The 12921-nt window shown below is 41.5% G+C and overlaps 1 long non-coding RNA gene across 2 annotated transcripts in view; it reads left to right on the plus strand.

The window, feature by feature from the left end:
• The first annotated feature begins 1023 nt into the window (after window positions 1-1023).
• Window positions 1024-12921, plus strand: part of LOC146763856 (uncharacterized) — a 178493-nt gene continuing 166595 nt past the window's right edge. The window contains exons 1-2 of one of the 2 annotated variants that reach the window (XR_014951292.1): window positions 1024-3673; window positions 5131-7493. This is a non-coding gene — a long non-coding RNA (uncharacterized LOC146763856). Of the gene's footprint in view, window positions 7494-12921 lie in introns of both variants that reach the window. The other variant, XR_014951291.1, reaches the window with a different exon arrangement.

The raw sequence follows: 12921 nt of genomic DNA on the forward strand, positions 1-12921 counted from the left end.
AAATGAAAACAGTCCTCATGACAATGGAAGGAAACTTATGTGGAAGATGTAGTACATATAAACTTCAAACCATCAGCTAATGTCTGGCATCAATTAGAAAAGTACACAGGATACTGGACTGCCCCATGGGTTTAATATCACATCCTGTCCCTCCTTGCAGGATGGCACCAAGGACCCAAGGCCATGTGGAGTAAGCCAGAGCAGACTTTGCCAGGGTTATGTGAGCTGAACCCTTTTGCAGCTTGTTTACAGCACCAGTTAGGTAACTGGTAGAGATCTGTGGTATGGGGGTAATAAAAAACTTGCTTTTGAAGTCTTGCATTTTCTCTAATTATCTTTCTCATGTTCGTGCATGTGTAGGTATTATGTCAAAAGGTGAAAGAAACTCTGATTCGTGACAAAGCTTCCTCTTCCTCGCTCAGTCTTCACTGTTACTTTTCAAACAGGAATGGACATGTTTGAGAGCATCTGAAGCAAGAGGGCAATTCTGTGTGGCACAGATCTGCACTGGAAGTGGAGCAAACAATGACAGTAGCAGTCACATGTAAGGTGTCTCTCTGTGGAAGTCACTGCAGCCGTGTTGTGACCATGGGTTGAGTACACAAGGAAATTGTCATAAATTTCATTGAGCTAAAGAGGGGAAAAGAATCAAAACCAAAGCTGTAGGGCAACTGAAGCTCAGTGCAGCTTCCCCCCTCCCCTTCCCTCCTCCCTCCCACTCTCAGCTCAATTGTGTTGGCTGTGGTAAGAAAACTTCCTTGTCATTCCAGGAGAAGTATCTCCTCTCCATCTTTGAGATCTGCAAAGAGATAGAACCATTTTCTCTCTTAAACTTCAATCTGGCAACATGCAAAAGCAACGTATTTGATTTCCCAGTCTTTCTCTGGCGCAATCACTTTGTACAGCAGTGGAAAACAACGAGGTACCAGGTACCAGTGCCATGGCATCAGTGCTGTATTGTCAGAACACTCTTTGCCTACAAGTAGCAGTCAGCACTCTGGCCATTTAAGGCTCATCCTAAAGATGAGCTTTAGATAGCCAGAGCGCTGACTGCCACAGGCTACAGGCTGTGCACAGGCTGCCACAGGCTGCAGAGAAGCCTGTGGTCTAGTCTTCCCATGATTTTTTTGTGAAGCTGAAAGATGGTTACATCTGTGGTAGCATTTCGGACTTGCTTTTCATTGTGAGCTGAGTCTGAGGCAGTTTTAGCCTCTGGAGGAGGATGTGGCACCGGGTATCACAGCTGATAGCATCCTCAGAGAGGTGAAGGATTAAAAATAGACCTCGAGATCATTTGATGTCTTTTGGTTTCCCATGAAGGCCCTATGACTTAAAGGAATTTGGTTCTATTTTTTATTCGGCTAACACCAGATATGTAATTTTTAAAAATAGTAAACTAGCTTGTTGTTATCTGACCAGAGAGAGATGAGTTTTGAGCTTCACCTCTAACCGAAAACCAGCTGTCAGCTATAACTCCTACCTGAGGTATTGAGCTTTGCAAGTGAGCTTGAGCACTGGGAACTCAGGCCACTATGCAATGACAGTACCTCATTCATTTTGGCAGCCTGCCTTCCTTTTTCATCAGCTCTTGGCATTTCATTAAATCAGAAAACCTGTTGTGAAGAGATGATGAATAGAGATTATGCCATGAAACTCAGCAGTTCAACCTTCACTCAAGTATAGCTTTTCCCCTTCTTTTACAATGACTCCTCATGCATAAATAATATCCATATTCTTGCATTTCCTTGAAACTTAGATATTACTTCTGACTATATCATAATTTTCTAGTTTTGAGATGTTTCTTGCTACAGAAGAAGCAAGACCCTTACAGAAGAAGGGTATAAAGCACCATTCAGTACTAGGTCTGCAGCTGTTTAATGTCAATGGCAAAAATTTTAGCTTCCATGTGTTCAATCCTACCACTTGCTGTCTCCTCCCTCCCTTTTCTAATTAGTCTCATCCCCTTATCCAAAGATATATACTTAACATCTATTTCTACCAGACCAAGTCTTTTCCAACTTCCATGTGTAGATCTCTTTCTCAGCAGGCATTCAAAATCAGGCACAAGCTCTTCTTCCATACTCAAGTTTGACTTGATTGTGGGAGCAGGTCTGGGCTATGCTTTCACCACCTTTCCCTTTGTAAAGATGACAAAAAAGAGAATACAGAATGAAGCAGGGCAGTTGCAATGGCCTCTGCTCAGCCAGAGCAATACTAATGCACTGGGTTTTGTCATTTCTCCAGGGGAGCATAGGCCTTTCTTCATGTGCCACCAGACCTTTATCTCAGCAGGAAGAGAGCATTTCCTTCTGTGCTAGAGGCTGACTATAAGGGCTTTCATACTCTTTCAAAGAAGTTGCTCTGTAGAGATGTGGCAAGTTCTGTGAACAGCTGGAAAAAATAACATTATGTCTTGCAAACTATTTTTTTTTTTCAGAATTCTAAAACCCCCATAGGGCTCCATAGCTGTGCACTTTGCAGCAGTAACTGCTGACAAGCTCCCAGCTCAGCCTTAACACAAGTGAGGCCTTTGCAGCCCCACCAAGCCAGGCAGCTTTGCTCATAAACAGGACTTTCATCAGGGATGTGAGCAAAGTTGTGTGCTGCCATTGACGTGTTGGGAAAATTCTGGGAGCCTGGGAACCTGGGCAGTGCTTGATCCTCTGCTGTTGGTGTCCCAGACACATGGGCTCCCAGTCGCAGCTTGGTCAGTCGCAGGAGGGTCTGCTCTGCTCATCACAGTGTGGTTCATTCCCACTAGCCTTTGGAGAGCCCCTGGCAGGAGCTGGCTGTCCTCTTCTCCTGGCCAAACCCTGTGCTAGTCAACAGCCACCCTGCTACTTAATATTTCAAATATGCATGAATAATCCACTGAATTTCAGTATCCCATTATTTGCTCACATTCTTTGTGGTCACCATGTGTCATGTCTCCCCCCTGGGGAGAGAAAGCTTGAGAGACCTGAGAGAAAGCTTGCATGATGAAAGCTGGTCTGTTTTATTTTTGTAACTGTGTAAGTGATTCTAATAAAATATATTCCCTTCTGTCCACAGACTTGGTAGCTTTATGCTCTTAGATCATTATACCCCATGTCTGCTAGCACCACCCTTGCCAAGATGGAGTAACTCTTTTGTTTGTGCTGTGACTGAGAGCTCAGGCACGTCAGTCTGCTGGAGTTATGGTTTTTCTGAAGCAGTCTTGAGGGAAACAGGTGATCTAGTGCTCAAAACACCTCTCTCCTTTCCTGGCTTTGCGAAAGATCACATATTTCTGAGTCTCATGCTGCGTCCTTGACCCAGACCTCCTGCCACCAACTTGCATTTTGGTATTTGTGTGTTTACCCTGACCTGGCTCTCTACACCCGCAAGATTGGAGGATTGCTGCTTGTTCCCTGGTTTGCTGCTGCTGTTGCTTCTTTTAGAGAAAAAAAAATCATCAGGTGACAACGTGCAGTTTGTTTTGGAATTCAGATTATTTACACAGAAGCCAAACACAGGTGTTTTAGGTGGTTTTCAGTGGGTGGTCTCCCATTTCAAAAGTATTTTCCTCTATTCATTTGGGCTGTGATAGGGAGGTGAGCTACTGTGCTGAGGCAGAGCAGTTGAACATTGTGGTTAAACCACTCCTCCTCTGCAGACTGTCTACACAGCACCATGTCATGTTGGTATTGCTAAGGTAGGTACAACAAGTTGAAAAAAGTAAGTGAATTTTATATTTATTGTTTACATGTATTTTCTAGTAAAGCTATTTGTAGGGAGAAGATAATTACCTGGGCCTCAGTCTGCTGAGGTTTTCCAGTCACCATAGTCACAGGTTCACAGAGTGGTTTGGGTTGGAAGGAACCTTGAAAATCATCTGGTTCTGAGCCCCGTGCTATGGCAGGAACACCTTCCACTAGAACAGTTGCTCAGGGCCCCATTGAACCTAATCTTGAGCACTTCCTGGGATGGGATGCCCCCAGCTTCTTTGGGCAACCTAGTGTCTCACCACCCTTACACTAAAGAATTTCTTCCTAATATCTAACCTAAACCTGCCCTCTTTCAGTTTGAAGCCATTCCCTCTGCACTATCACCGCATGCTCTTGTAAAAGCCCCTCTCTAACTTTCTTGTAGGCTTCCCTCAGGTATTACAAGGTGCATTAAGATCTTTCTCTAACCTTGTCTTCTCCAGGCTGAACAACCCCACATCTCTCAGCCTGTTTTCATAAACAGATAAATTTTAACTTTGTTCCAGGTTTAAATTTCTGTTATGCCATAAGTGTGGGTTCTTTCTTCACCTTGGCTGTATTTTTGATGCGTAGAAACAGCAGTTTAAAAGTCCCAACTTGCTCTCATTTCATGTTTTTAGAAAACTTTTTAGTGTTCTCTTGGGCTTTTTTCATCCCTGACAAACTTCTCAGCTAAAGAAATAGTGTGGTTCCTCCATATCAGCACCAGAATAGGAGGGCTGTGGATGGGTTTGGTGGGGGCATGGGTAACTGAGGGAAGAGGAGGGAATGAATGCTTATTTTGGAGAAGCAGTCAGAGTGTGTGCTGTGGCACAGGGGTAATAGGGTCAGGATAAAAAAAATATTTGGAAATGCTGACCCAGAGAAAATATCAGTGCAAGGCTTGATGGCTGGGCTGACAGGTAGATGAGAAGCACCCTCTGATGATGAGCCCAGCTGCAAACCCCTGCTGCTGGGTATTCCCAAAGTGGGGCTACATATCTGGACACCTGGACTGGTGGTTAGAGAAGACTGCAGTGGCCATGTAGAGGTGTTACATCATAGGGACTTCCCATTCCCTCATCTCTCTATTGTATATGTAGATCAAGCCTACTGTGTATAAGTGTCTGTGATCTTAGCAACAATTTGAGTGAACAAATATTGCTGTCTTTTCAAGTCTTAAAAGGGAATGAATAAAACAGAAGTGCAACATCACCTCCATTTGGGTATGTGTGTTGTCAGAGAGTGCAAAAATAAAAATAGTGAGGTGAGTGTGGGGGAGCTGGAGCTGGGGGTGTCGCAATAACTGTGCTGTGCTGCAAAATGTTCCTGCCACTGACAGTGTTGTTCAGTGCTAATGTCTTGGCACACTGCTTTTAGACATTGGTCATCCTATTCCTCCTCTCTTTTCCTGTTGTAATTCCAGGATTGCTCTGGGCAGAGAAGGTGAAGACGGAAGTGGAGGTGTGTAACATACTCTACACTGAAAGCCTGAAAAGTGTCAAGCATTGTCAATGAATTGCTTTGAGTTCCTGTGCATGGTTGAGACTCCAGAGGACATGAGGAAACATTGACTGGATGGTGCAAGGGCAGCCCACAGGGGCAAACCTTCTCCCCTGTCTCCTTGTCACACAAGGTGTCCTTTCTTGTCAGTGGAGTCCCTGTCTTGGTTCCCATGGTGGCACAGCCAGAAGCTGTGAGGTGGGGAAAGCCTCCCTCTGCCATTTGCTGTTCCACACCTGCGGGATCTGCAGTGTCAGCAAGGTTTTGTTAGCATGGTGGTTAGCTGGTCACAGTAAGCTGTCAGGCAGGCTTGTCACCTGGAAAGCTCATCATAGAGATGTAAATTATGCACCACACCAGGGACTTGCTCTCTCCTGACTAAGCTTAGCAGGTAGCTCACAGGCACTGGATTGTAGCAGCTGGAGTAAGAAGAGATCCTAGAAGTGCATTCCTGCTGAGAAACATTTCTTACCAAAGCAGAGTTAACCTCTGGTGACTGGTGTAAGCTCCCATAATGGGCCAGTGCAATGTCAGGCAGTTCCAGACACAGCAACATGCCTCACCTTCCCTACTAGCTTAAGCTGGCCTTGCTTTTAGAGCAGAGAAACTGAAATTTTCTTTCTGTTTGTATTTCTGTATTTTTAAAACAGGGATTTCTGGGAAAAAAAAAACAAAAACAAAACCAAAAAAACCACATAGGCTCTAATGTGACCCTTCCATGTTTCTGTACAGTGAGGACCTTCTTATTTCCTGAATGGCTTGGTCTGCACTCCAGTTAACTCACACCCTGGATTTCATCCAAGTACATTCTGTTTCTTGATACGAGGCCAGGCTTTGCTGAGTTATGGTGCCATTTTCTTCTGCCTGCTCTCCTCCCAGTTCCTCTATTATCATTCTCATTGCTGAATGCTACTAGCAACCCTTAGCCCAAGGGAAGAGCAGAACCCAGCCCCATGCCTGCGCCTGACAGCAGTCGGAGCAGGCGAGCTGGAACTGCAGTGAACGAGCCTGTTGGTTGAGCTGTCCCTTGCTCAGCCTGTCACTGAGAGGTATGTCTGAAATCAGCTGAAGCAGAAAACATTTGAACTCTACACCCTGCCAAATACCTTCCAGATGTGTAAGATGTAGCCTCACTGCAGACTCTGACTGTAGCTCTGCCAATATATATCTGCACATTTCTGGTGCACAGGGAACATGAAAGTAGATATTTTATAACATCTGCTGCCTTTTCCTAGTCCTCCCTCCCTGCTTTTTGCAGTGGTTTTCCTATATTTCATCCTTCAAGTTTAAACAAACAAACAAACAAAAAAGCTATAAGTCTTTCTACTGATTTATTGAATCCTCACATTTTGTAAGTTTTTGTGCCAGCAGTGTGGTAAAAAGGGAGAGAAACAGAGAGACCTTGTTCTCCTGCCTGGAAATCAAATCAGTGCCCAGGTCCTTTAATTATTTCTGTATTGATTCAAGGTGTTTTTCTTGCACAAATAATAAAATAGTATCAAATTCCATTGAAAAAGGGCTTTTATAAAACCAGAGATTTATCTTGCTTTCACAGTAAGAATTACTTCTTTAGTCCTGCAGTCACCTGGGCCTGAAGGGGGTCAGAGCAGAGCTGTCCAGAAGAGAGAAGGGAGAAAGCAGAGAGGCTAAGGATTAGGTTAAATGTGGAAGTGATAATACTTCTTATTTGAAAATAAAGAACATCATTGGGTTTTAAGGTCTTACTTTTAAAGTAATCTTTTTGTTAAGAAAGAAGAAAGACTGTCTTGCTTCTTCATTGTTCTCAAACAAAGCAAGGTAGATTTGCGCTGACTTCTGATTTCTGACTCCACAAATGGTAGTTATTTTCTGATCTCTGTTGCTAACAACTGTGTATTTTTTAAGAAATAATCACCTTTGGAGTCCATGGCTGTGTTGGTGTCATTTGTTCTTGAAAGTTAAGCAGATGCAGGCCTGGGATATATTTTGGTGAGGGACCACCTGGGAATCACAGAAGCCATATATATACGCCAGGGAGTTGTGGTCAAAATCCTGGCACACAGCAGACCACAGGAATCTAATGAGTGGGAAGACTTCATTTGGTCCCATCATCACTGCTGAGTTGACTGATGGGGCTGAAATGCAGCAATACTCACACATCCATTTCTGTCTTCTTGCTCGGACAAACTGGCGTGTGAGAAGCCTGCCAGTCAACTCATTGGGCTTCTACAGATGAAAATGTCAAATGGAGGTTATCTGTGTGACTGTGTGCATCACAGAACTGCAGAAGGAAGACAGGAGAATATGGTAAGAAAGAAAAATGTGTTTCCTATTCAGTCTGCCTATGCTACAGACTGCCTTCTTTTGTGAGCTGAGCTTTGGAGCAGTCAGTGCAGTAATGTTCATGTTTTACTACAATGTTTGCAATTAATCTGACTGGGTGGCACTTGGCCCTGAAGTAACTCATACTTTTGTTGGGATAATACCCCTGGGAGGTGTAGTTCTCACTAGGATCTGTTTCGCCAGGTGTGCAAGCATCTTCCTGACTTAGGGCAGGTGTCTCACTGACATATTTTCCACCAAGCTTGCATGAAGGGATCTACAATATCCCATTTATTCTAGCCTGGCAGCTAACCTGAAGGGGTGGTCTCTCTCTTGCAGGCTTTTGATGACTGTAGGGGTCTTTTCTTAGAGCATTTTCTGCAGTGAAACCTCACCTTTTGCTGCTGGAGATGTGTAGACCAGACCTGGTTATAAATCTCATTTAATCTAGACTACAGCAGTTTGACTGGATGACTTTAATGGTCTTTCCCAACCTAAATGACTCTGTGATTCTCTGAAAGCTGTTTTAGTGTATCCTTTTAAAATTATTTGTTTCTTAAATTGGCTTCTGATAATTGAGATGTTTCTATACCTCAATTAAAGATGATTAGGGCAAGGTAGGAACAGGATACTGAAGAAAGAAGGTTTTAAGAACTAAAAGAAACATCTCAGTTTACCTCTTCTTCATCAGGTGCTACAAATAGAGTAAAAAGGAGGCCAACTCTTATACTGGCTGCTGCTTCATCTCTTGATATGATTTATCTAACTGTATGTAAAAACTGGAAAGGTCTGGATGAAACAGCTTTGCTTTTACAGAGACCTGTTCCTCAACAGTTTAAATCTTAGAGACAATTTTATGTTTTGAAGCATCTGGAAGTCTCCTTGGCCCCTTTCCAGGTCATTGTCCCATGCAGTATCTTCCTTCAAGTGCCCCCAGTGAGTGACCTCTGACTCTGTGCCCATAGGATGAAGCAAAGCATCTCAGCTTCAAAGCTCCTGAGCTCCTCTTGCATTCCCTGTCTAAATATTATTTGAACAGGGAGCGAGAACAGGCAAGTAACAGCCGTGCCTTGTCAGTTGCAGAGGATACATCTTTATTTAATAAACAGTACCTCTGATACAATCATTCTGCATGTCAACATCACCATTTCTGCTGGTGTCCTGCTGCAATATCGCCATGATAATCAAGGTAACTTTTGTAAGAACAGCAGAGATAATACAGCAGATAGTAAAGGAAGCCAGACTTGATTCAGTCTTTTTGTCTGTCTGCTTTACTCAATTAGTTTTCAATCTTATTTATTTCATTCACAAGTCATCTCTTTGATCTACTGCCTCAAGTACACCCTGAGCCACTTCTGTCTTCCTTCTCCAGTTATTAGGCTTATATTATTGCTCCCTGATGACTCTGATCTCACATTTTTAGTTTCTCCATGCCTTCCTGATATTCCCAGAGAAACTCCAACAATCCTCTCTCTTCAATCATTCTCTTCAATCTCTCAGGAGATTTCCATACCCCACAGATCTGTATGTGTGCTGAGACTGAACAAGAAGATAGTGTAAAAATGGGAGATTACAACTAATTCATATCTGAAGTGATGACTGTTTGCAAATGAAGAAATTTCATGTGTTCTCTATGATGTTCAATAAGCCAAACAGCAAACTCCATGCTGCTCGCAGTCTCACAGGACTGATTTCCCAGGTGTTCTGGGAGCTACAGGAGCTGGTAAGGGTAATGATGCAGGAAAGCACATCTGGGACCCTTGACTCTGTCTTCTACTAGCAGGTTTTGGACTGAAGGGAGGTTAAAAGACATTACCATTAGAAGAAGGAAAATCCTGCTCTACCCTTCTTTGTGCTTTTTGCCTTTATCAGACAGTGCCTGTTTCATGGAGGGACTTACCAGACTTCCTCCTAAGACTCAGAGAGTAGAGTGGTTAACTACTTTTCCAGAGGGTGGACTGTCTGCACGATATTCACCTTGGTCATTGACATCATAGCCAGCTGATGTCTGTGATATAATGTCTCTTGCCTTAAGGGTTGGTAGGTCCAACTCAAAATGGAGCAAGCATTGCAAGTCAGAGGATCTTAAACCTATGATAATGAATACATGGTATTTATCATTTATCAACACATTATTATGTGCTTTTGTTTTGAATAATACTTCACATTAAAATGCATGGTACTTCCATGATCAGTGCAGGATTTTGTGGTTCAGCTATGATGGTTGAGGTACCACTTCTTCAGTCCATACAAGAATGATTGCAACACAATTTGACTATTAGTGAAACACAAAGCACTTCAGTACATGACCCAGTATTAATGATCACCATATGGAGACACTTCATTTTTCCTTTGTCACAGAACAAGAAAAAGCCAAAGCCCGTGCAGACAGCAAAGAGCTGACCAAAACTTTTTTTTGTGTTAAGTTTTTCCTGAGGTGGTGGATGATTGCTCTTGAGAAGATGATGTTCTTACACAGTTGGTGGAATTATGACAGACTGATTACTGACACCACATAGATGTAATCTGTAATTCAGTAATCTGAATTGTATTGCATTCATATATCAGGGCTTATCAATGTTCCCATCTAAAATTTTGGGTAATTGAATAGCTAGCACATGAAAAATGCATGGGGAGTGAAACTCCTGCATATGAAAAGCAGTCAGCCCAAATGGTCCTGAGGTTTACGGGCATCTGCAATTTGAACTGTTAATTTGGTTTTGTATTTGGGGAAGACATGCCATTTAATGTGATGACCCCTGCCAGTGGCTTCATATATATATATTCACTTGGGTATAAATTAGTATCTACGTTATTATTATTATTATTATTATTATTATTATTATTATTATTATTATTATGATTGTGATTATTATTTCATACATGGAATAGATTATTATCCAGGTTTTTGCAAGTAAGTGTACAGTCTGCTGTTTGGTGGTATTCAATAGTACAGTGGGCAAATGCCCCAAGCAAATCTGTTCAAGTCACAGTTTACATGATTAGGAGATATGGAAAGCAGAAATACATATTTCCTGATACACAGAGAAGAAAGAATACTGTATAACTACTTACCAGCTGTAGCCACAGCAAATGAACAGTGCCCTCAGTACTCTTGCCTGAACCAGCTTCAAACTTAATCCCAGGATATTCATAAAAACTCTTGAAGGGGAATATGATAGCATGTTCCAGTTCAAGAATAGAGCAGTCCAACCCCTCAGTTAGGTAAAATAATGCTCAGCTAAAAAGCACGGAAGTATTTATGGGAAAAACAACAAATAGTCCAGGTTCAAGGTGTTCTGTGGTCTTGAAAACAAACAGAAAAAAGCACTTCAAAACAATCCCCACCTCATACTCAAAGCCCTGAAATACAAAATACAAATGAAATTTCTAGAACTTAATAATTACACAATACTTCATAAATAGAAAAACAGATAGCAAATGAATTACCAGAGATTTCAGAGAACATAACAGGCTTAGAGTGAATATGAAAACAAACAGCAAGCCCGTGCTTTATAAATGTTCTACATTATTCCTTGAAAGAAAACCAAAAAACCAAAAACAGTTCAGGGAAAGAGGAGAATGGATAGGCCTTAGTGGGTGTTCTGGCCTTGGGGAAGAAGAATGGACAGACAACAGAAAAGATGAGTGGTTTCTTTGGATTAAATATTTTTAAACCTTTCTTTGGATAAACCTCTTTAAATATTTATAATCCTTATTTTTTAGTATTTTATAAAGAACTCCATATTGTAGCAATGGTCCAGTCTGTGCCAGTGGCAGACAACCAAAAGGGGAGGTTTGCTATTCTGTTCTATGCCTTTTATCAGTGCCACACAAAACAAGTGTGATACTTTGCTACATAAACAGAGCCCTGATTTGAAAGACGGGTTTACATTTTCTTAGTATGATGTGCACGCCATACCTAACAGTTATGTATTTATTTATGTATGTGTTATGTGTAATTAGACATTTCCTCCATCTCACTGAAACTTTACCATTCCTTCTCATCCTCAAGGAATTTTAAGCTTACTTTTAAGCAGTTGCTTGTGGACTCTTCTTCATAGACTTTTCAGTCTTTACACTGCCCACTGCCCATTTTTAGAATCAGCACAAAGTCAGAAAAAACAGTTCCTGGAGTCCTGCAAGCTCATTGCTGATCTTTTGTAGTCATAATTGTCACACTTTTCTGTAAATTCTTAAATGTACTGAGCTTTCCTTTTGTGCAGCGTTGGAAATTTAGTCAGTTTCTTCAGGAATTTTTGAAACACTGAGTAAACTGTAAGGGAGAGAATTTACAGTTATGTATAATTTATATGCAGACTGAGATTATGAACTTGGCTTACTGGTATTATCCTTTCAGTTAATGAAAACTACTTTTTTTTTTTTTTAACAAAGGAGAAAAAGTACACACTGGGTACAGCTCTTAGTATATCCAAAGACTGTAATTCCAAGGAGTTAGGCATTCAGAAAGCTCATCTCTCCCCAATTTCCTCTCCAAAGCTTTTACCTGACTTTATGTCTCCAAAGTCCAGTTCCAGCAAAACTAATATTCCAGTCTCTTTTGTAATATGTAGAAACTCTCAGGTGGAATGGCTTAGCCTTGACCTCTTTTGCAATTTAATGTCTTGTAAGGCAGCTCAAAAATGTTTTTTATTATATAGAAAATTATTTCATTGCTCCTTCGACTGAATCTAAAATGAGCATGGCAAATCCAGTGTTTTAATGAGGAATCTTATTATTCAGTCTTTCGTTCTGAAATTCACCTCCTGGCAGCCATTCAGATCTTTCAGCAAACACCACCAAATTGGCATTCTCTATCCATCTAAGGGCTTGATCAGCAATTGCTGCACAAAATCTTGTGTAACCTCCAGGACATCACAGCCCTGCCAGAGAGTAAATTGACAGAGAGATGCTTGTTCAACTTGCTTGTGTCTAAAGATCTACAAATGAGCTTTGCTCTGTAAATTAAGTTTCTTTTAACTGCAAGTGAGGAGTTTTAGCTCTGCATGTCAGATAGCCATAAACAAGCAGGTAAGGAACACATGTTTTGGAATATAATTTGTTTCTGACTGCTGCTGGAACAAATAGGTTGCCATGGTCTTTCCAATATGCTTTCAACCATAAGGCTGAAAGCATATATTGCCTCCATATATTGTTAGACAAATGTTAGCTAGATCAGGCTTAAGTAATTTCCCAGAATTCAGGGATAGGATGTGCATTTCTGATACTTCCCAGAAGACTTCCTCTCAACAAGCCTTTATATTATTACATACCTGATTATGAAGGCTTATTTTCATTTATAGAAAATAATGTACAAATAATTGCTATTTATTAAGAGACGCAAGAGCATTTCAGTGTGGGTTTTTGGTCTCAAATATATACAATATTCTTCACTTTGAATTGTGCATTTCCT

Source organism: Lonchura striata, chromosome Z, assembly GCF_050655825.1.
Source record: "Lonchura striata isolate lonStrDom1 chromosome Z, ASM5065582v1, whole genome shotgun sequence".
Taxonomy (NCBI): Eukaryota; Metazoa; Chordata; class Aves; order Passeriformes; family Estrildidae; genus Lonchura; species Lonchura striata.